The sequence below is a fragment of the Alligator mississippiensis genome, chromosome 1 (genome assembly GCF_030867095.1).
Source record: "Alligator mississippiensis isolate rAllMis1 chromosome 1, rAllMis1, whole genome shotgun sequence".
NCBI lineage: Eukaryota > Metazoa > Chordata > Crocodylia > Alligatoridae > Alligator > Alligator mississippiensis.
The window spans coordinates 431,076,362-431,097,178 of record NC_081824.1 but is presented as its reverse complement, the minus strand read 5'-3'; the positions used below and the strand labels follow the sequence as shown (position 1 = coordinate 431,097,178).

The following is a 20,817-nucleotide window of genomic DNA, read 5'->3' as shown; positions in this document are numbered from 1 at the left end:
AAAAAAAAGAACCACTGTTGCATAGGAGGTATTCTGCTGGGCCCAGACATCGTGCCATGAATTGCCTACTGAAGACCAGATTTGAGCTGTATCAGGGATTTCTGTCTAGGTCTGACCTGTTGAGGAAGGTAACCCATTTAGCTGAGCAGTGTACCTCCAGCACTGCATCCATAAACATCTTACTGTCATTCCTGTATCTGCATCTTTTTTCTAGCTCCCTTGTAGCTTTTCACTCTGTTTCTGCTATGGAAATCATTACCCCTATTGGTGTTGTAGATTCCACAGCTCTTGTTAATTTTGTGGTTTTGGAATTTTCTAGAGCCACCTGGATCCTAGTTCAGCATAAGGGCATTCCCATGGCAAACCTATGGACTGATTACATTCAAGATGGCTCTTTTTGAGGCTACTTTCTGAATCCATTATAAATTGTTAGTTTTGGCTTGATCCACTATACTTACCACTTCTTGGCTTGCCCTACATAGCTCTACCATCCAGTGGTACTCTGAAAGAATCCAGCCTTATTTGGAATACTACTTCCAAAACTAACCTAGTGAGGTGAGGTGTGGCTGCAAGGGAGGTAGGTCCCTGACTCCAGGGCAGTAGGTCCCAATATGCCAGGAACCTCCAAAATGGCTGCAACACACCACACAACACTCCAACAACTGTGCCCACAGCTTGCAGAGTCAGGCAGTGTGAAACACACTGCAGTACCACGAGCTGAGGGGGGGGGGGGGGGGGGGGGTTCCATTTGTTCAATAAGAGTCAGAGATCTGGGTTTTCCAGAAAATTTTCCAATGCCCTAAATAGAGCGTGATCTGATTTAGCATGTTTATTTGATTTATATTTAGTAAACAAAACTAAAAAAGTACCCTCATGTTAATTTTATGTCCTAATAGCCACAAGTATTTGAACTGAAATATTTGATTAGGAAAAAAAATAAATAGAGCACACTTAATGTGGTTTAAATGTTTTATTCAAACAAATTCAAAGTTTTATGTGGAAATAAATTATTTTTATTGGAATACTTGTAAAAATTTTAAGACAATACACAGTGGCATGTGCTTCCCTTACGTTGTTTGTTTAAATTTAAGAAAAAAAATAAAGGTACTGAAAACTGTTGACACACTAACTTTAGCACACCCAAAGAACTGTGCATGATATGCCATGGTTGTCTACTCATCTACTTCAACAGAGTTTAACTCTCTTCCACTGAGGTCATTGCGGCACCTCCAGTTTCACTGTCACTATCTGTAGAATCAGTTGCACTACTTATTAGTTCCATTTCTGAATCAGATTGAGGCAAACCTGATTCAGAACTACTTGAACTACATTCTCTTTCATTAAAGAATGGCTTTACCAATGAGTCTGTGGGCAAGGGCAACTTATCATCACACTGCATCTTCTTCACTAATTGTGCTTCTGACTGATTCTCCAGAAGCAAAGAGATTTTGAGAAATAGAAACAAGCTTAGTGCTGCGTTCATTTGTTAGTCTGTTTCTCTTTTGTGTCTTGATTGAGCTGAAAGCCTTCTGGTTCCGGTCACAAGAAGCTGCTGTTGGTGGAACGCTTAGGATCCTTAGAGCAATCCTGGACAGCAGTCGGGTGTTACGGTATCCCTGCCACCATGCGAGAGGAGACATATTCTCTGCTGCCTGCCAAATGATGTCTTTGCTCCAAAGTTTTTGTTTTGCGTGGTACTCAGCAATGTCTGTCATCACGACTATTTTGTCAGTGTTGGGGACATTCTTAGCTACTTCCACAATTGTATTGAAAGCAGTAGATAATTCATCTTCTGATAAATGTCCTCTGTGCTGATGATCCAAAAGGTTTGTGCCAGATGAACTGGATGAGAGCAAAACTCAGATCTCTTAGTAAACATTTATTTTACTACTGTTTCTACTTCTTTTTTGGATTGAGGTGAAGAAAGCAAAAGCTCATTTAGATTTTCCTTCAATTGTCTGAATCTCTCTAGAATATTTAAAAGGCTTAGTGTATCTCCTTCAAGTTTCTTGATAGCCACTGAAACTGGTAGTAGCAAATTGAATGCTCCTTGAACTGGAACCTAGAACACGTTGTTGCCAAGAAGCTGCTTCCGAATGTTCACAGAAATAATCTGGGATACTATATTATCTATTGAAGTACAATGCAAACAGTTCTTTGCCTGCAGCAAACTATGTAAACACTTTGTAGCTGAGCCCCATCTAGTTTCTCCTGGCAGTAAAAGTGCACTTTTCTTCCCCTGCTTCTCTTTCTGTAATTTCTTCAAAGTCTGGTTAGCAACATGATGATTGTTCAGTACCTTCACAATTGCTTTGCAGTTTGTCATTATTGTCTTCATTATATTCACACTTACTATGTCCTTTGCCAGAAGATTCAACCCATGAGCAAAACAGCCAAATACTATTAAATGAGGATACTTTGCCTTTAATATTTGCCATGCAGCTTTCACGTTACTCGCATTATCAATTACAAGGGTTCATACCCTAGAGGGACCTGCACTTTCTATTGATTCACTCGGTAATTTGGCTATCTATTCACCTGTATGACGAGAAGATTTGGTAGCAATTGCTTTCAGGAATATTGGTTCAGGTGTTGCTAACAAATGTTCAATGTCAGTCCATCCATCTGACATCAGAGTTAGTGATTCTGTTTGAATAATCCTTTGAATAACCATTGTTTAAACTCTGTCATACTCTTTATCTAAGAGAGAATGCAATAAGCAATAACGTGACAGTAACGTATATGATGGGTGAATTAGTTTGTAATGTTCTTTCCAGTACTGATTTTCAGTTATGGAAAGAGGTGTACCACTTGCAAATATAGCTCGAGCTAATGTCTCATCTGCTTTTTCTTGATCTTCTTTTGATGTTTTGTCCACAAAGCGTGATAAAAAGCTTGACTGTCTTGAACAGCTACTCATGGTGGATTGCATGTATGGTGACAGTGATCTTGAAAGCGAGGATCCTGCTTCTTCTTTCCCCAGACCTGGAAGCTCAACATTTTCATTTTTTGCAAATCTGCTATTTCACTTGGGCTGCCAAGTTCCTGCAACAAAAGGGGGAAAAGATTTTTATTTTAGCCTATTCTAGTCTGCCCTCATCCATCAGAAGGGGAAGGAGAAGCAGCAAGGAGCTTGCTTCCCCTCTCCCTGCCAGAAAGAACACTGCTGCTCAGCTGCCCTGGGACTGCAGAGCCAAAGGGAAGTATAGTCTGGCCTCTGTCATTGGCCAGAGGACTAAACTCACTCTGCTGGGTTGAAATAGTTAACTATTTTTATATTACGTAATTTAAAAAAAATATATTGTTAAGCCTAAGCGACTTTGGATGCTTAGTGCAAGCAGAAAAGCAGGATACTTTATTATTTTAAATAAATGAATACTAGTCCAGAGTTGCATTAACAACTTTTAAAATTATAATGTTTTAAAACAATATAGAAGCTAGTCTATACTGTGTGTTGTTTAACATACTAATTTGTTTACTTCCATAGGATTCCTGAAGTAGACTTTTCTCAGATGATGCTGTTCCACCACTGTTGTATTAGCTTTCTGTATATAGCTTGTACTCTTTCAGGACAGTTTCTACATGTTATTAAATGTTTCTTCATTCTTGTTGCATTGTTAGCATACTCCTGCCTGCAGTATTTATCTCTACCAACTTTCTTCGTTCTTTAAGTGGCCTGAACTTCACTAGAATGATGCCACACACTAGTTTTTTTTTTCTAATTAGGCATTATTATGACTACTTGAAACCAAAAGCACTAAAAAATAACATATCTTTTGCAAACACTTCTACCTTCCCAAACTCAAAAAAAGAAATGAGACACTGCTGTGTGTGTTTGCTGAACTGAAAGTGAAAAAAAAATAAATCACAGTTTTAGTTTTGGTTTTGCTTTCACTGGCAGTCTGAGATTAAATAAGAATTTTAGCTTTGGTTTTGATTTGACCTGCACAGCCAATTAGGTGAAATAATAACTTGATTTTTGGTTTGGATTATTATGTGAGTATATTTACCCTCCTGTTTACAAATCAATAAAACATATATGTATTCTCTCACATACTTCTTAGGGATAATCACCTGAAAAACATTAATTACAACTTTGAAACTGCCAAGCTTGCCTAATATTGTTTTTGGCATCCATTCATTGTTACTAATGAATTTTATGAAACAATGAATTTTTAGAAATGGAAAATTTTCTGTTTTGGAAAACTTTCTGCCCCAGATCTCTGATAAGAGTGTGTCTACCTGATAGACTTATTTTTATTTTTCCATCCTAGGGTAGCAAACCAATAGCCTTTGGTGGTCTAAACTTGCTATCAGACAGAACTTTCGGCTCTGAGAGACTGCCTCCAAGACAAACTCACTCATCTCTGTCAGCTGTTTTAGTCATTTTCTTTTAAGAAGGACAGGTGGTTGCAGTTCCGTGTAGACTGAGCTCTGTGGTGAGTTACCATTCAGAATTAGTATACAATCCCCCTGAGGGTCATACAGTTTGATCTACCTCTGCATCATTATGCCTTTCAGTCTTATGTCCCAGCTAAGTTTCAGACTTGTATAAACAATATTTTTATGGATGTATTCGAACTGTTTGAAGTCTCATATTTGGAAGACATTCTTATTTTCTCAGAACACTAGACACAACACAACTGCACTTTCACCTTGTCCTGGAATGTCTCCTTCAAAATAATATGTTTGCAAAACTGGGGGGAAAAGTTAATTTGGCCAGACCCAAGGGAGTTTTTTGGTAATCTCTATAAAGGATTTCTAAAAGATTTCCTTCTCTTTGGCCTCTAGATGGGCTAATGGCTCTGCCTACATTAGGGCAAAGTTAAGGGTCTCTTGTGTTATTTAAATTCAGCGGGGCCCCACCACCATCAGTTTCCTTCCTGGTTTGTTTCAGATGCTGAGGACCGCCCTCTTCATCAAATCAAAAACAAAAAAAGCAAGTCAGAGACTTGCAATCTTTCCCCTCAGTTTTCCACTGACTGTTTCTTCATACCAGCTTAACTAATTTTTCCTTCCAGTTGCTCTTCATTCTTTCACATTTCTCTATGCCTTTAACTACACTAATATTTTATTACATAGATTACTTATCATTTAACATCAAATATAGATAAGAAACAAAGGAGACCAGAAACTGAAAATCCTGTTCTGTAGAAAATGACAAAATTTAAAAAAAGCTTCAAAGTTTCAAAATGTAATAAAAATGAAACTTCTCACCAAACAGCAATCATGGTTTTTAATTTTGAGAAGTCTGAAACAACAGTTTGTTTCTAACTTTTCTGAACATTTCTAAGGCTCCCTGAACTTCTGAGTTGCTTAGGAAGCCAGGACCCCTGGAAGCACTGGCTCTGAGGAAGCGTGCCTGACAACCTCCCCAGAATTTTGAGACTTGGGAGCTCAGACTGCCAAAGCCAGGACTTTTAGGTTTTCCAGGAGCATTGACTCCCATCAGCCAGCCAGCCAGACTGTCAAAGAGCCAGAAGGGCACGGTGCCAAAGAATTGGGAAGTATTAGATAAAAGGGGGACAATAACTGCTCCTGTCTTATGGAAGGAAGAACTGACACCTGCTCAATCATTTGAATGTAGGAGTTGGAACACTCTTCTGGAGTTAAGTGCTTAGGGCTGTAGCGGAAAGTGCCACCCCAGAGTAAGGCATCTAAATGCCTGAGTCAGGGCTTAAATCCTACCTGTCTCCTCAGTGTTTCCTGCTTGCCAAGAACGTCCCCCTTCCCCCAAGAACGAGTTACTCCTACTCCTTGATGCCTACTTCTCCCCTATCCTTCATACAGGGAGAGGTAGGTACCTAAATTGGATATTAAGAATCAACAATATTAAACAAGTAGTCAAGTGCCTGAAAGTTAGGCATCACAAACAGTATTAAACCTCTCCTGTGGAACTGTCTCCATGACTACTTAAGTTTTATGTTGTAGTGTACTTGATTATCCAGTTTACACAAATTCTTTGGGTAACAAAATCACTTCTTCATTCTCTCATTCTAACTCATTGTCTCTCTTGCATCCTGCAAGGAAAATCATAAGACTCTTCCTTTATCTGTTCAGTTCTTAAAAAATAAAACACCATATAATAAAGTATTTTATGATGGTTGGATATACTGATGAAAAATATGCAAATGAAGATGAGACAAAATTTTTGGATGATATTTTTATTGGACAATTTGCATGGTTGGGATAGACAAGCTTTCAAATAGAGGGAGACTTAAAGAAAAATGCACTGAATTTGAAAGCTTATCTAAGTCTATGTGAACCATACATTTTGTTCAATAAAAGCTATTTCCCACAAAAATCCTTGCCTCTTGAGTATTTCCTGGTCCATCACAGCTACAACACAACTCCAACACAATGTAAGATGATTCTTAATGGAAAGCCATTTCTACAGATTTAAGAATTTGTACAGATTTTGAAATAGAAACTAGGTATAAACTGATAAAGGCTACACTTCCAGAAGGTTGGGAATTAAAATATATATATCTGAGCTCCATCTAGTTGTAGTTTGTGGCTTTCTTTAGTCTCTGTTCATAGAGACTGGGGAGGGGCGGGGCGGGTAGCAGGAAGGATTAGCCAGACTATCTGCTTTTACTGATCAAATCTATTCTTTGGGCTTCTCCATTTGCCACTCCCCTCCCCCATCTCTCCTTTTCCTTCCAGGAATGCAATAACTGGCTAAGCTTATGGATCTCAAAACATTGAAGAAGCTTTCTTATCTTCAGCAAACTTGAAGTCCCAGTGTATGTCAAAGGGGACAGAGCTAGGAGCGAGCAAGGGCAAGCAATAAGATTTAGTCCACCTAGTCCAGTGAGAACAGATAACTTCACAGGAAAAGAATAAAAGGAATAGACTAGAGTGGCCCCAAAGTATGGTTATGGGTAGTGAGATGAAAATGAACAAGTTACTTCAGTGGACTATGAAGAAATTATTCTAAAAGTAAACTGTCTGGGACTAAAATCATTTTCAAAGGAAAAAAACTGCAGTGCCTGATTCCCTATTGGACTGCAATAAATAATCCTGTGGTTCAGGGAACAAGTTTGTATATGTGAAAGATGGACAATAGGATTTTCTATTTCTTGTTTTTCATATTTGCCTCGATGGCTAAATTCTGGCTAGATATCAATCAGTGTATGCAATGGATGATAGTAATTACTAGATTGACTGACTAAACAAAAGCACCAAAAGAAAAAGATATCTTTCTGTTATATTGAAGAAATAAAGACTATACTTCATGGTCTTCCATTTAGAAAAGTTTTGTTCTGAAGTACAGTACTTATTTTAATTTCATTCAGTGTCATTTAATCATTGAGAGAGAACGAGTGTGTGTGTGTGTGTGTGTGTAAATTTTACACACACACATACATATATGTGTGCATGTAAATTTTAAACCATTATTCTCAAGTATCCTTAAAAAATTACTCTGACCAGGTATGGATGTCATACTTTTACCAACTATAAGTGATCAGAAACTGGTCTATACTGTACCTGTAACTGAACAGAAATTGGGCACACAAAACCGGTCTATACCCATAACAGTTTGGTGCACAGACAGGTTTAAAAATGGCAGAACCTGGTCTAAGATTTGCCTCTCCCCTCCTCCCCCACCCCTCAAAGTGTGAAATTGTGTTCTGTTCATTGCCGATTTAAACTGCACCACTTGCAGAAAACCGTGTAATGAATGTCTGTCTCTAGCCTATGAGTCCACAGTCGCAAATAGCAGCTAAAGTTTTGGTTTACTAGCACAGACCCTGCCAATGACAGAGGAAGAGCCAAGCATTTTTTTTGTCTCCATATTTCTTTGTAGTTTTTTTATTTCTGTAGAAGATACTACTAAAGGATGGGCTTCCACTCCCCCTCTGTTTCATTTTTCATTCTCACCACATGTAGTAATTACAGTGTGTGATTTTTTTTCTCAGCAAAATTTATTAGAGTGATTCCATACACATTGCTGTAATTAGGGTTGTGTCAGCATTTCCTTTCTAACCCCTTTATTTTTCAGAGGTTTAGCAATCAACTGTGAAAGTTCATTCTGAACTGAAATGTGGCTTAGAAAAACCTTAAGTTTTTGTTTTTATTTGAAAAGTCTGATAAGTTACAGGGATGCAGCCCAACCAATGAGATTCAAAATGAATGATGATTATCTTCTAACTTCTAAATTAATAAATAACGAATATCAGAGTGTTAGTCAGTCACTGCAGAGTTTAAAAAGTACCTATATTTCCAGTCCCACCTGAAAAAAATTCTTTTCCAGTATTTGCCAAAAAGCAGCAATTAGTATATGTTGCTCCCCTTCCAATGTATTTAAATTAATGATGTGTAGATAAGGAGGTAAACAAGCTGTCCTTTTACTTTTAATATAATAATTTAAAACATATTAATCTCTCCTCAAAAATCACAATTTATAGTGACATTCAAGGATAAATCCATGAGGAGCATCTTCTAATTAGCTGATAAATAAGAAAGCTCTTCCTCTCCCACCCAGCTGGGCCAGAGACCAAATACCTCCTTCACATCTCCAGTTTCTATAATCCTGTGATTCAAAACCAATGGGAGTCTGTCATAAGTTTATCTTTTTCTGGAACCAGTGAGGTTGAATCTCACCATTATAGTGATTGACCCTCACAGATGTTCTTGAAACCATGAAAACTGCAGAAATGAAAGGAAATGCTTTCTTATGGGCCTCCAGACTTTTCCTGTCACTCTGCCTCCCATCACTTAAGCTGTAGTGTTATCTGGATTTGACTAAACTGGGTGTACTGGGTTGAACACCTGTTAGTATTTTTTGATTGCTGGATACTTGTTGAGCATATTGATGTGTTGATCTGTATTTAATGCATGGCATTAAACATTTGGATTTGTGGAGGAATTTTCCCTCATGGTAGATTAGTTTTGTTTTGGAGGAAAAATGTCATCCTCCCCCCACCGGTACTATTTTGCAAAGATTATTAGATCACAACTACAGTTTTGTCTTCGCATCATTAGGAGGTAGTTTTTATTGTACAAGTGATGAGACTGCCAGTAGTGTACATTGTGCAAGAGTTTTCAAAGTATTATCTTCTTATACAGATTTGCCTCTTAATTAACTTAAACCAGTGAGCCTTAGTCTCCCTACATGCAGCTTATGCCAAGATAGCACCTCTATTCCAGTTAATTCAAAGCTGCAATGTTAGGGGAGGAGGTTTTTAGCTTTCTTTAGAAAAGAATTGGGCATAAAGGAGCCCAGATACCATCATGGCCTACAGCCAATGATAGCAGTGCAAGACTGAGGACTTTTCTTTGGTTTAACTATTTGACTTTTGAAAGACATAGTGAAGATATTACCAGTAGCTGCTGGGAGTTATGATTCTATAGATTTTGGTGGTTAAAAGTAATGTGCATATAGCACTGTAAATTCAGATAATACCATGAGTCCATGGTTATATGATATAAATTTTAAAGACCCAGCTTCTGAAGTTGTGTAGTTAAATGAGCATCTTCACTTTCTTTATTGACTTTAAAGGGTGCATTTCTGTTCCTTAAACCTACATCAGAAAGTTGGAAAATCTAAACACTAAAAGGAAAAATGTGAAGAAAAAATCCATTTTTTTTAATAACTTTAGATTTATCATTCACAAAACACCATCAGAAATGTTTTAAATTTAAAAATCCGTTAAAATATTGTAAACTTTTCTTTCCCTTTTATTAGTAAAGAATTTGTCAGGAAAAAAGCAGCATATGATTATAATTTTCAGATTTATTACATGTACCATCAGTTTTTTACGTAATATAAACTGAAATCCAGGAATAAATTAACAAAGAGGGGAGTATAAGGCATATAACAAATGTTTTATAAGGCATTTGTGTTATACACAACTCAAAGTAGTCAGGACTAATTGAATGAGAAAAAAAATAAGAAATTTTATAAATTTCAAATGAAAATATCCCTGAGCAGAGGTACACTTTTTAGCGTAGGTTGCATAACACTAATGATAGCTGCGTATAATCTACTTTTATCTGCCTTACTAATGTGTATATTCACACACCTATAAAAACACAGAATTTCCAAGCAAGTTCATTTGAACTTCATCAGCGTCTTGGACGAGGGAGTCAAATGTACTCTGTCCAAGTTTGCAGATGACACAAAGCTATGGGGAGAAGTGGACACGCCGGAGGGCAGGGAACAGCTGCAGGCAGACCTGGATAGGTTGGACAAGTAGGCAGAAAACAACAGGATGCAGTTCAACAAGGAGAAATGCAAAGTGCTGCACCTAGGGAGGAAAAATGTCCAGCACACCTACAGCCTAGGGAATGACCTGCTGGGTGGCACAGAGGTGGAAAGGGATCTTGGAGTCCTAGTGGACTCCAAGATGAACATGAGCCGGCAGTGTGATGAAGCCATCAGAAAAGCCAATGGCACACTATCGTGCATCAGCAGATGCATGACGAATAGGTCCAGGGAGGTGATACTTCCCCTCTATCGGGCGCTGGTCAGACCACAGTTGGAGTACTGCGTGCAATTCTGGGCGCCACACTTCAAGAAGGATACGGATAACCTGGAGAGGGTCCAGAGAAGGGCAACTCGTATGGTCAAGGGCCTGCAGACCAAGCCCTACGAGGAGAGACTAGAGAAACTGGACCTTTTCAGCCTCTGCAAAAGAAGGTTGAGAGGCAACCTTGTGGCTGCCTTTAAGTTCATCACGGGGGCACAGAAGGGAATTGGTGAGTATTTATTCACCAAGGCGCCCCCGGGGGTTACAAGAAACAATGGCCACAAGGTAGCAGAGAGCAGATTTAGATTGGACATTAGGAAGAACTTCTTCACAGTTCGAGTGGCCAAGGTCTGGAACGGGCTCCCAAGGGAGGTGGTGCTCTCCCCTACCCTGGGGGTCTTCAAGAGGAGGTTAGATGAGTATCTAGCTGGGGTCATCTAGACCCAGCACTCTTTCCTGCTTATGCAGGGGGTCGGACTCGATGATCTATTGAGGTCCCTTCCGACCCTAACATCTATGAATCTATGAAGGTACCTCATTAAAATACTTGCCGAGAAATGGCAGTAAACTTAAAAATTGCAGTACAGATTGGAATGTCCATTAAGACGTCCTGAAATGGTCAGATTTTACTTCTTGCTTCATGAATCTACTCTGTGAGACTGATTATGCATCTGTTCACGGGAATTTACATGAGTGGTGCTTATCTGGCATTCAAAAGGTTAAAGTCAGTGTATAGTAATGAATAGGGCAGAAGCCCAAGTTTCATATCTTTGTTCTAACTCCCAGCTGGCAATCCTGTCTGCTAATCCCAATGGAAACTTCAGTTTGAAATACAAAACTATTTTTGAGCTTGCATATCCTTCCCCACAGATGTTTGGGGCTTTAATGACGTATTTATTTTATGATTGCTTTAAATTCTTGGAACCAAAGTCCTGGAGCCTCACTCTACAGTGACTCTTTAAATATTCTTTTGTAAAAACTATTTTTTTGTATTTAAAAAGTTTATAGTTACCAAAATACATTCAGAACCTTATCTGTGTATTCTATTTATGAGTTACACTCATATTTGCATTGTTGGAAGTTTATTCTTTTATTTAGTTAAGAAATTCAACATGGCTTTAATAATTACAGTTTATATTTCTAATTTATATTAATACAAAACCTAATAGTCTGGAAACATTTTAGCTTTTTTCTTGAACTTGGTGAATGTACTCGCAAAATGAAATGCTCATCTTAGCTACTGAGTATGAGAATTTCAGTAATTTTTACAAACCAGCTTACCATACTTTTGTTGCTAGTAGTAACTTGTGCAACCTTTCATCTCATGAGTCAATCCTATAATTAGTATCCTTCTTTGCCAGAGGCACACTGAATGTTTGTTTTAGGTACAGAATGTCTGCAAGAAATTTAACTTAATCACTACTTTTTAATGGAGTAGGTGGTTGGCTCAATTTCACTAAGATTAAAGTGAACTTGAAACTCTTGAGTTATAAAGAAGGAACTAATAGTTGACCTGTATTGAATAAGTACCAATTCCTGTATTCTTTCGCATATGTTTACTTATTAATGTATTTGACCCTTTGGTCCACCTACAGAACTCGTATTCATTCAAGTATGTAACTGCTTTGATGTTAGACTATAGTATTCTTTAATAATTCATGAGTAATCTCCCACTAGTTAAAGGTCAGTATAAAACACCTGATTGCATGTAGTGGCTCTACATGCTTGTTACTTAGCCTTCATGTTATTCAAAATTAATTGCAGTGAACTAAAGAATTTTTTTCAAAATAATTTTAGTATATAATATGTTGTTTGAGATAACCTGGAAAAAACAATTGGTCATATACTGCAGTAAGATTTCTGTGCAGGATTTTTTTATGTGGTTTCTAATTTTCAGAAACGTATTCTTCACTGAAAAAGTTTTGATGCCTTTTTTTCTAATCTTGTGTTTATCCTGAATATATATTCAGTTCAGTTATTGTCATGAAATGACTTGAATTAACCTAGAGAAATTTTTGCAAAATATTCCAAGCCTTAGCCTTTCACATTCGCCCACACCAGTGAATGTGACCAAACAAGGTAGCTGCAGGGTGGCAATGAACTGAGTACTGTTCCTCAGTGGATGGAAATGGGTGTCACTTTTCATCACCGTTGTGCCACCATAAACATGTTTATGGTGGGACAAAGGTCAAACAGAGATATCCATATTCCTTGTCATGCCACAAATGCCCCAAATTTGTGGTCATGACAAAGGTGGTATCAACTTGTGTTACTGTTTCAGTGTCTGAAAGATGTTCACACATCTTTTTACTTTATGGAATGAGTGCCAAAAGCCCAGAGCTGCCCATAGTATCCAGCTGCCCTGGGCAGGTGCTCCAAGGGCTTGAGGGGCCTGATCCTGCATGCCCTGCGAATTCCCGCACAGTATTGAGCCCCTCAAACTTCTCCTTCTTACAGAGACTTGCCCCTGGGATCTCTGGACCATGTCTCCATAAGTGGGGAAAGCTGGACAGGTACTCCTTGGACTTGAGGGGCCCGATCCTGTGTGGGAATTCCCAGAGCACCCAGAACCAGACCCCCCAAGCCCTGGGAGAACACTCCATTGTCCCGCAGCATCAATAGGTTGGACACATCTTGGCACAGATGATCTACTTCATTTGGTGACATTTTCTAGCCTTAAATAAGGATAGCAGTAGTCAGTAGCCCCATATACACTGGGAATCCCAGCTTAGTAACTTTATGAAGAATACTGAGGGACAAGAGAAGGATCGGGATATTGTACAAGAGCTGAATGACTTTGAAGCCTGGGATAGAAATAGGATGAAATTCAATAATGCAAAATGGTGAGTCATGCACTTAAGGATTAATAACAAAAATACTGTATGTTTGACACCAGATAATTATATTGTTCTTTTTAAGACTTGGCCTTCCTCATCCCTTATATTTTTGCATAAATTTGAGGTGAAAGAAAAGAGAATTTATGCAATATTGAAAATTTGCTTTTCTTTTTCTGTTAAGATACCCCTTAACCATATTTGATGAAATAGTTATTACATATCAAAAAAGCCCACATTCTAAGACCATGAAAATAAAGTGGTCAAGTCACGCAAAAGTTAGAAAGTTCCAGAATCTACCTTATTCTTGCAACCCAAATTTGCTTTCCTTGTGCACATGCATTCTAAGACAGTTTTTATTTACTCAGTTGAATACATTTTTTCCACAGCACTTTCTGCCTCAACTTGGAAAAAGTTTGGTTAAAGTGACTTGACCACTGACCAGCATCACATTAGATTTTTGTGACAAAGGGAGGGAAAAAGTCTGTGTTTCCAGGGTGGCATTCATCTGCCTTAACTAGGAAACCATCTTTTTCCTTATGCAGTCTCTTGCTTCATTCAGTGCACATGCCCTCAGCCTCTACAACAAATGAAGCAAGAGGCTTACACACAATAACCTCCTATTCTACATAACCCTGATTCATCTGTGCAAGTCTTTCTATCCTGTCTCAATAAGCCTGGGTTCCTGTAGAAAAAAAATTGTATGGGAACATGTAAAGATGTATTGTAACACAAATACAAAAAATCAGAGCTAAATCTCAGTGATTTAACTGGGAGTTTTAGGCTACTGAATACCTTTCTGATGATCTGTGTATTGTGAGGGTATGCTTAGAAAGCAAGATGCTAAAATACAATAGTAACAGCAGTAAATATCATAGATGGATAATTGTGAATTGCCTAGTGCAATGAAAACATTATCCTTCATTGTGCCTGCAAACCACACCTAATGGAAATGATGGATGCATTTTAATTTAGCAGCTCTTATCATCTGACTTCCAAGTTGTGGCTTTAATCCATTGTTCCTGAGGCCTTTTAATCTTGTTTGTTGAACTACAGTGTATACCCTTATTTACAGTAGAAGATAGGATACTGCAAATACAAAAATTGTAACATGTTGGTAGTAAATGTATAGCTTCTGAAAGTGCATGTAATAAAAATTATTTTAAAAAGGGACTTTGATACGGTGGATTAGTGTACACACATACAGGGGTACATACACCATGCTACCTACAAAACAAATCTTAAAAGTTAGGAAATGCTAGTTATGTTTTCCTGTTCAGTTTTAATTTGGCCCAGTTCATAGATTCATAGACGTTAGGGTCAGAAGGGACCTCAATAGATCATCGAGTCCGACCCCCTGCATAGGCAGGAAAGAGTGCTGGGTCTAGACGACCCCAGCTAGATGCTTATCTAACCTCCTCTTGAAGACCCCCAGGGTAGGGGAGAGCACCACCTCCCTTGGGAGCCCATTCCAGACCCTGGCCACTCGAACTGTGAAGAAGTTCTTCCTAATGTCCAGTCTAAATCTGCTCTCTGCTAGCTTGTGGCCATTGTTTCTTGTAACCCCCGGGGGCGCCTTGGTGAATAAATACTCACCAATTCCCTTCTGTGCCCCCATGATGAACTTATAGGCAGCCACAAGGTTGCCTCTCAACCTTTTCTTGCAGAGGCTGAAAAGGTCCAGTTTCTCTAGTCTCTCCTCGTAGGGCTTGGTCTGCAGGCCCTTAACCATACGAGTGGCCCTTCTCTGGACCCTCTCCAGGTTATCTGCATCCCTCTTGTATTGCAGCGCCCAGAATTGCACGCAGTACTCCAACTGCGGTCTGACCAGCGCCCGATAGAGGGGAAGTATCACCTCCTTAGACCTATTCGTCATGCATCTGCTGATGCACGATAAAGTGCCATTGGCTTTTTTGATGGCTTCGTCACACTGCCGGCTCATGTTCATCTTGGAGTCCACTAGGACTCCAAGATCCCTTTCCACTTCCGTGCCACCCAGCAGGTCATTCCCTAGGCTGTAGGTGTGCTGGACATTTTTCCTCCCTAGGTGCAGCACTTTGCATTTCTCCTTGTTGAACTGCATTCTGTTGTTTTCTGCCCACTTGTCTAACCTGTCCAGGTCTGCTTGCAGCTGTTCCCTGCCCTCCAGTGTGTCCACTTCTCCCCATAGCTTTGTGTCATCTGCAAACTTGGACAGAGTACATTTCACTCCCTCGTCCAAGTCGCTGATGAAGACATTAAAGAGTATCGGTCCAAGGACCGAGCCCTGCGGGACCCCACTGTGCCCACACCCTTCCAGGCCGAAGCCGACCCATCCACCACGACTCTCTGGGTGCGACCTTCCAGCCAATTCGCCACCCACCGGACTGTGTAGTCATCCAAGTCACAGCCTCTTAACTTGTTCACCAGTATGGGCTGGAATACCGTATCGAAGGCCTTCCTGAAGTCTAAGTATACGACATCCACCCCTCCTCCTGTGTCCAGGCGTTTCGTAACCTGGTCATAAAAAGAGACTAGATTGGTCAGGCACGATCTGCCTGCCACGAACCCGTGGCAGGCATATACATTATGATAGCATTTAATTACATGGTCATACACTGTTCTTTCCATGGGACAAACATTTTCCTAATGCCTTGTCTTGGAAATAGTTGAGCCACTATAGTTGGACATAAAAAAAAAAAAAAAAAAATCAAAGGCAGATATCTAATATAGGCAAATCAGAGGCTGTCAAAGCTATTAGCAAAAAAACCCAGAGCATCTAATGGGAACTATTTGGTAGCCTTAAGTATAGATGGAGCTATCAATTTAATTATTTTGCTATCCATAAATAGTTAACTTTTTTAACTACTTTAAGACATGATCAAACTATCCATGCAGCTGATATGATTGATACTGAGTTCAGACCACTTTCTCTTTTGCAAGTCATATTTTTCTATGTATAGTATAGGGCTTTTTCTGAAGTTTTGTTTTTATTGCATCTTTTGATAATATTTGAAAACTAAAATGAAGAGAGGAGGATTTACCAGTTCCCATATTGATAATATTCCTTAATTCAGCCTGAATGAATGATATACCTGTAGGGTCTCAATTTACATGGACGTTATTGGCATAATAGCGGTTCTGGCAGCATAAATCTGATTTTTCTTAGAGATGCAGCTAAAATCCATTTTGGTTAGATTGACTGGGTTTCTGTATTCAGTAAACAGTAAAAATATGGCTCCCAAAGGAAGGGGACAGGTGCATACATGTTTGAAATCTGCAGGAGAGAAGGGCTGTAGGAATAGCTCAGTGATGATACACAGTAAGAGGTGCATGAAGAAAAGGGGTATCTGCTTTTGGGGTGACTGTGGGAGAGAAGGAAATTTCTTTGTTTAAGGAAAGAAAGAATGTGGGTTAGATCCAATAAAGGGCTGAGGCAGAATTTAGGTACCTATGCCTGGATTGAAAAAGGGATTTAGGTACACTAGTTGCTTTTTAAGTTGGAATGCATGGGCGTGTATACATGTAGTCTGGGTTGGACGGGGGAGGAGTCTCTCTAATTAAAATGCCTGCAATGTCATATGTATTTACAGTCCTGTGCTTCAAAATGGTGGCTGGGGCGCTTTAACTAAAGCTCAGTCAATGAGTTTTAGTTAAACTGCCCCAGACGCCATTTTGAGATGTGGGGATGCTGAATACATGTGATGCAGAGGCTGCTGGAGTGTGATAATTAGCATGCTCCAGCAGACTTGCTGCAGATTCAGTTAATCGAGTCTACTGCAAAACATGCTAATTAGCACACATCAGAGTAGAGGTCTGTTACATGTATAGGTGCGCTATGTGCCTTTTCCCTATTGTTTTGATTCAAAGTCTACTCAAGATTGAGGCACACATGAAATCATAGGCATTTTAGTGCAAATCTGTGTATTCTAATATTTAGATGAGAACAGACTTCAACATTTGAAAATATAATTATTGCACATGCTCAGTATGTTATCATTTGAATCCTGATTAAGATCATTTGGAGGCCACAGACTAAGCTTCCCTGCGCTTAAGTACCTACAGCCCAATCTGTTAGGTTTGCTAGAGTGTACCTAGCAAAGGAGGAGAACCTATCTAACCCAGTTTCTTGTCCCAACTGATCATGAAGATTTTGAACCCGCATCTCCCACTCAGAAGGAAGGTACCCTACCAACCAGTCTGTGGGTTTTGATAGGCTGAGAGCATCAGTCAAAGCTGGCTTACAGAGCCATGAAGAAAGGAGGAAGTTTCTAATTTTGATTGTTGATCCAATGCTGTTTATGCATTTTATCCAATCACTTTTTAATGCAAAATGCATTAAGCATAAGCAGTCCCAATCTTGTCCTCCTCACCTACAGCTTTGGATGTAAACAGGGGTTTCAGATTGTGAATCCCTCACTAACAGAAATGCCTAATTTGGTCTGCAGGTGGTGAGTGGTGTTAAGTCTGGGTTCTCTACCTTTCCCAGAGTCAAGGAATTCAAATCCACCTCTCCCACCATCCAGGAATATGCATTAACTAGTAAGCTACAGATTATTTTGTGCAAGGGGGGAGGGAAACTCTCTGCTGCTCCTGTGGAGCTGTGCTATTGCTCAGAAAATAAATTATGGTTTGCTGGGTCTAAGACAGTGATCTCCAACCTTTTAAAGTAGGAAATCACCTTTGGCATTTAAAAGCAACCCAAGACGTAGTGTACGCCACTGCTTTTAAAAGAAAGTTCTTCAAAACAAAAGGGGCATAAACTTCTGCATTCAGGAGAGGGTTCAGGACCATAACGCAACTTCAGATAAAGATTTCAGACTTGTTCCCCTCCTGCTGGGTTAGCTCTAGCAATTTGCATGTTGGGCATGCTGATGTTTGCCTCAGCATGGAGGCTGTATCGGTTTTCTTTCTGAGCCATGTAATTCTCCCTATGTACTGTATAAAAAGTCTAGGGCCTAAAACAGAGTCCTGAATTGCAATCTGGGGGGTCAGGGTGCCTAAAGGTAAGAGTACTAACTTGTAGGCACTATGTCCTTTATTAGATCTGACCCTTTGTCTGCATCTGAAATGTGAACCACCATATGTTGACAGCTGTTTTATATACATGCTGATTCTCCTGTTTAGATTCCTATTAAGGCAAATCTGAAAATAATTGGATGTGTGTATCCTCTTTCTCCTGTATCCTCTTACCTCAGGAGTGACTTTCTTAAATTTCATGCAACTGTTCCTTGCAGTATCTTTTATCTTTTAATAAATCAAATGCTTCCAAAGCTTAATTTGATTATAGATTTTTCATTCAGTGTACTCTTACCAGTAGCCTGGCTGCACTTAGCTATTGGAAATGAGATTGTACTAGCTTGGAAGGAATTCTTAATATTTTAGCCTGTGCATGTTTTGTGTTTAGCAGCAGAGCACATTCATGCAATAGAGAAGTTTGGATGAATGAAGAAAAGTGTTAGCATTAGGCTAATAATGTCAGCTGGTGAGAGAAATTTTCCTGAAAGTTAATCTTGTCCAGTTGGTTTTGTAATTCAAATTTAGCCCGAGAAGGAAAGAGGGACCAGCTAGCTCACAGCTCCAGTCAATTTAATTACCACTGACAGCAGAGATGTAGTGGCATAGCTGGGTACTTGGGGTTGCTACCACATGCAGGGTGATTCTGTGGCTGCAGTGGCAGTCCTTTTTGTTTTTTCTGTCCCCAAAGTTGGCACCTCTTGCAGTTTCCCCAGTCACCCCTCCATAGTTATACCACTGGCTGACAGGATCCTTTTGCTGGGAAATCCCAGCTCCCTATGTGATCAACACGAGATTCTTTCTTAATTGAAATTAGTGAATCAATAGAGATCTCAGGGTTTGAGGGAGAGGGAAGAAAAATGACACAAAAGGTTCCCCCAGATATGGGGAATCATCAGCTATATCTTTTAGAGTGGACCTTTTGTATTTAAAAAAGATAGTATCTGTTGTGTAAAGTTATTTAGGTAGAAACGAATTAGAAAGAAGTAGGATTAAAAATTAGTTACAGTACTAAATGTACTGTCTGATACTGATAAAAAACAAGTATCTGATTAATAGAAACAGATTATAGAATGTTATCATCAGTGGTTATCATCTACTGGTCTACCCACAACAGATTGTCTATCTCCAGTCTCTTTATAAACACCCGTCAGTATTTGAATGCTGTTATCAAATCCCCCCTCAGTTTTCTTTTCTCAAGACTATGTAACCCTAGTTATTTCAGCCTTTCCTCATAAGACATGTTTTCCAGGCCTTTAATCAGAAACTGCCTGTGGTGGACATGCATATAGCACTTTCATATTATGTTGACAGAACTAAACAATTTGGGTTGTCTTGAGCATGTTTTATAAGCTATGTGGAAATGGTAAGAGGATAAACTGTTTCATCCCTTATATATCAGGTTCCTTATATATCAAGACTAGTGATGACCAGGCAAACATAACATCTCGAGAAAGAATTGTTGTTTTTTACCCTGGAGCATCACTTTAGTGATCTAACTGAGGAATGGGATCTTTGCAGGGCATCAGTGTAGTCCGTCCATGTCATTATCAAAATATTCAGCGTTAACACAGGCAGCTTTTCATTCACTGTATTAAAGTGAACTACAAGTTCTCATCATCTAAGGGAATACTGTTTGATAATCATGTAAACTAGAATATATGTGTTTACACTCAATCAAATAAAAAACAATGGTTATTTTTCCATATAACCTTGGGTCTTCAAGATACTCTGTTCATGTATATAATCCACAAACCACCTTACCTTCCCAATAATGAAGAATTTAGTATTGATGGTGAAGGAGCAGAAGGTTACTTGAAGTGGTCATTTCCTTTTATGTCCTCACTTGGAGATACAAGAGCACTTGCAGGAGTACACAAACATAGGAATCGAGTTAGTTCATATTTTCACAGAAGCTTTGAAATCTGGGACTGTTTGTGAAATCTGTGAAATAACAACAAAAACAATGAAAATAAAATGCTGGCTCCCCAGTGAAATCCACAAGGGGAAGGCGCTGGCTGGTGTGGTGGTATGAAAGGCAGAATTCAAGATAGCAGCTGCCCCTTTGTCCCTCCTCTCCCCACTAGGGCCTCTCCGCCAGAGTACTGCTGATTAAAAGTTTCCAGTTTGATTGCACTGGGAGTTCACATACTCATGAAGCCAAATGTAACTCAAAGACGCATGCATCTCAGAGAAAACAATTCCTATAAGGGCCAAGGACCTTTTTTTAAAAAAATCAAAAAAATAGAAAATTTATTTGCAACTATGACTGTAGCAACTGTGTATGTTATTATTAACCAGAATAAATATTGGTTATTTCTGAAGACCCTTATCTTTAGCCTATAGTTTTGTAAGAACTTTGAATCTATTTGTCCTATTAATTATTCATCTAGGTTTAATGATGCCTTACCTATCCTTGTGTATGCAGTGTATTGATTAGATTGATATTTGTGATGTTAGTGGGGGTTTTAAGGGGGAAAAAACACTTACCCAAGTTTTATAACCCAGCATCA

At 39.1% G+C, this 20,817-nt stretch overlaps 1 protein-coding gene and 1 long non-coding RNA gene across 7 annotated transcripts in view; one reads left to right on the top strand and one right to left on the bottom strand.

Moving 5' to 3' along the window:
• The window catches only part of TNFRSF19 (TNF receptor superfamily member 19), a 106,186-nt gene that overhangs the window by 60,511 nt on the left and 24,858 nt on the right, over positions 1 to 20,817 (top strand). The window lies entirely within an intron of this gene.
• Positions 956 to 20,488, bottom strand: LOC132247692 (uncharacterized). The gene is made up of 2 exons (XR_009458995.1): positions 20,069 to 20,488; positions 956 to 3,045 (listed from the first exon to the last, which is right to left on the bottom strand). It is a non-coding gene; the product is annotated as an uncharacterized LOC132247692 (long non-coding RNA).